Genomic DNA, 3,954 nt, shown 5'->3' with positions numbered 1-3,954 from the left:
GCCAAATATATGGCCGTTCCTTCCTTTTGTATCTTTCTGAATCCTTGTTACACATTTAAACAATTAAATAAAATCAGCGGTGCTGCCAACAAACGAGGAAAAAAATATTTTAATTTCTACCTATAATCAGGGCCCTCCGTTTAAATTTTCTGCTTAATTGTAATAATAGTATAAAGAATAGCGCACAGAAAAAAATACCTGCCTGAAAGAATTCTTCAGGCTGGATTTATTTTTTCTACTTTTAAATTTTACATTCATTTTATTCTAATTTTATTCCTTTTTTGTTAAGACACGATAATCTTGAGTCTTATTTTATGTTTTTCTATTTTGAATAATTTTATTTGTGATTTAGAGCAGCTACATTTGCGTACTCCAAATGAATTTTTTTCCAAAAATTATATTCTTTCTCAAAAAATTTAATAGGTTAGCTTTCCTTTTAGCTTCATTTGCTTTGGAATATTATTATAATTGTAAAAAGGTAACTCCACTGGTATGAAGTGAACCTGGACTGTAATGTGAAAAAAACATAAAAAACAGATTATTATGTCGATTAAACAAGCAAATGTATTCCACACACAGTTTATCATTCACTGAAAAGAAAGAAATTTTCGTTTGGATTCTGTTAAACCGACGTTTTATTAAACTTTAACAAAAGACTCAATATACTTACAAAATAAATTCAAAATGAGTAATAAACTCGAATTTATCGGCTTATATTTATCCATAACTAATATAAAAATTATTGCAAATAATTTATTCTTACACTTCGTTTCTTTCCCTCAATAACTTTTACCCAGATTGAATCTTCGAATTGAAGCTTCATGTCATATAGTTCTCAATAACTCTTATTTTATTCAAGTTTCTTAAAAGCAAGTAATAACATATTCTTTAATATTTGATGTTTGTGGCCAAGTTAGACAACAGGAAGCTCTCTCCAAATGTTTCAAATGAGAAAATTAAATTCATCTCTATATCTAATTATAAAAGGTGTCTCTATATCTAATTATAAATTCTGAATGTTGAAAAGCTTATAATACAGTTAGAATCTTATGATTTCATTTAAATGATCATGATGATATTGGTAATCGATCGTATAATTTAGACTGAATAATTATAAGAAAATTCTATATTTTCTTACTGTATTTATTTAATCAATTATTCAAAAGGATCAATTACGTTTTTCTTAATAACACGAAGAGGAAGAAACACTTTGATAAAAACTAATATAGATATTCAATGTTGGTGTTAACGTCTCGTTCCGAAATTTATTCCTCTAGCGTACTGGACATCGAATTTTTTTTTTTTTTTTTTGTAAAGTTTTTAGAAACCGAATGAATGATTCTTTAAGAATGGGTTTGTAAATTGTTTTGTTTTTAGAAACATATATATATATATAATACTAAGCAGCATAAAGATATTTGCATAACTAATTATTAGCTGTACATTTATTAAATACTAAACAAGGGGAAATATACATTTTTGAAAACTGGATCTAATTTTTTATTATGTGTTTAGATATTTCTTAAACACATAACAAAGCATAAACACATAGCAAAAATACCCTGCAATATAATAAACACATGTAATAAAATACCCTGTGATTCATTTATTTGCTATCAATATTACAATAGTTTTCATTTTAATTATAAAATCTAATTATTCAATTTAAAAATTTAAACATCCATACGCAGAGATTATCATATTTTTTCGTTTAACAGTACTTGGACTTCTAAATAATTTATAAAATAGTTAACTTCTTTGAATAATTAAATTAAAATTTCTATTTCACAAAAAAAAAGAATAATATACAGAATAGACAACTATGTTGTCCGATCTAATGTGGCGAAAATATAAGCCAGAGAGCAAAAATGCAGGAATTCTATAAATCGCATTCCATCTACACCATTAAAAATTATCTTTTTGATGCCGAAAGACATTCTAATTCAAATTTTTTTACCATTACCAGATCCAGGGCAGTATTTCTTCTGTACTATGTTATACATTTTCAAAATGTATGGCTGAAAAGGAAAGTCCAAGATTAAAAATTTTGTACAGAGATTATCTACGTCAAACTTTATGTCATACACGAGGATCTAAGAGATTTGTAACAGATAGTAAAGTCTTCACAAAGTAATTTATTTCTTTTTTACTGCGGAGAATTATTTTTTAAGTCATATGGTCAAGAATCTATTATAGTTTCTAATGAGATCTGTGCAGTTGAATTTCTCAAGACTATTTGTCAAATTTTGGTGAATAAGACGTGAATTTCATTTTTAAACAAGATGCCAGGTTCGTGATGTTGCACTCTCACTCTTTTTAATAAAAGTCATGCTCAAAAGCATCTGTTTGAAAAACTATTTAGATCCGAAAATTGGCAATCCTAGTGCGTCGGTTTTCAATTGAATAAAAGTATGATATAAACTATTCTTTTGATTTGATTAACTACCTTCATTTTGTTTTCTAAGACATTGTGTATCAGACAGTTCATGCTGTGCAGATTTCAGTCTCGCTATATATTTTGCTTTCTGATTCACTAATGTTAAATCCCATATTTCCTTGATTTTTAAAACTGCTGTGATGATTCTAGAAAATGCTTGAATAGATTATTCTGCTGTAAAATTCTAGATGAAAAAACTGTTTGACTAATATAAGGAAGAGTTGAAAAATCGTAGAATTAATTTTGAGTGGCTTCAGTGAAGATGGTGAGGATACTTTTTCCTGCACAAACTCTTTATATCTCTCATCAAATTCGATTTAACATATTTAACGCAAGTAATGATAATTATAAAATCTATAGAAACATGGGCTTTTTGACATTTTTTCAAAACAGGAAAAAGCAGTAATGAACCTTTTTTTGCCTACGGTAAACAAAAAATGATTTGATTCAAAAGCAAGTACTTTTCCGAAAGCAGAGTAGCAACATTTTTCTTTCCTTTGCTGTTTCTTATTCAGAGTGCTTAAATATAAGATCATGACTATTAAACAGAAAAATTGTTACTATTTGTGATTATTGAACTCATTGTATTAAAAATATCACACTACTCAGAGAGAAATAAAGCTTTTCTGAGAAAAAAGTAGATAAAGAAAATTTTCACAAATAACTTTTTTAATTACATCTAGCTTCACCAAGATTTCATTTTTGGTGGAGTTAGATGTTACATGCAAAAACCAAAGGAATAATTGATTAAATTAATACATTGAAAAGTTGGGGAGTACTGTTGCCCATGTATATGTACCTATTTATTAACTGAAAAACTTGAAAAGTGGTTATAGAAATTTTTTACTTAAGTAAACCAACTTCATCAATAACTTTGAAAACTACTTAATTTTAACTTAAAGTAAATAATATAGAAAAAAAAATTTCATGAAATGAAATTCAGTTTTTTTAATCATACAAAGACATTACTACCATAAATGGAAATATCGATTAAATTATGAGAAATTGTCGACGGACTTTCTGCCTTTACCCATCTTCCCCTAAAAATTCATTACATGTCCTACATTGCGTGTTAAGTTTTCCTTTCATGTTTGCTGAAAGCATCGATTTTTCCCTCCATTTTGAAATAACGCACATTCTGGGCAAACAGTATTTCAGCGAATCTATAGAAAGCACTAACCTTAACAAGATACTAAAGATAAATCGAAATATTTAGTGATGCATGTAAAATTAAACTACCAATCAACCAATTCTACCTTTTCTACCAATTTCGTACTAATATAAGCAACATTCTCAAAATAATTTTTGTTATTTATTAAAATTCCATAATTGAGGGATTTTTTTTCGAAGTAGATTACCCCTTCACTTTGGGAATGTGTTGCCGTATTTATTCAACAAACCGCACACTTGAGATGCTTATGAATCATTCTTAATTTTTGTATCAAATTATGAGCGAAAAAGAAGTAATTAATAAATGATATAAAAACGTTGTAATTCAGTGAATTAGCGGAATTCGA

Source organism: Argiope bruennichi, chromosome X1, assembly GCF_947563725.1.
Source record: "Argiope bruennichi chromosome X1, qqArgBrue1.1, whole genome shotgun sequence".
In the NCBI taxonomy this organism is placed as follows: Eukaryota; Metazoa; Arthropoda; class Arachnida; order Araneae; family Araneidae; genus Argiope; species Argiope bruennichi.
The sequence above is the reverse complement of the archived record's forward strand: the minus strand, read 5'-3'. Positions refer to the sequence as shown.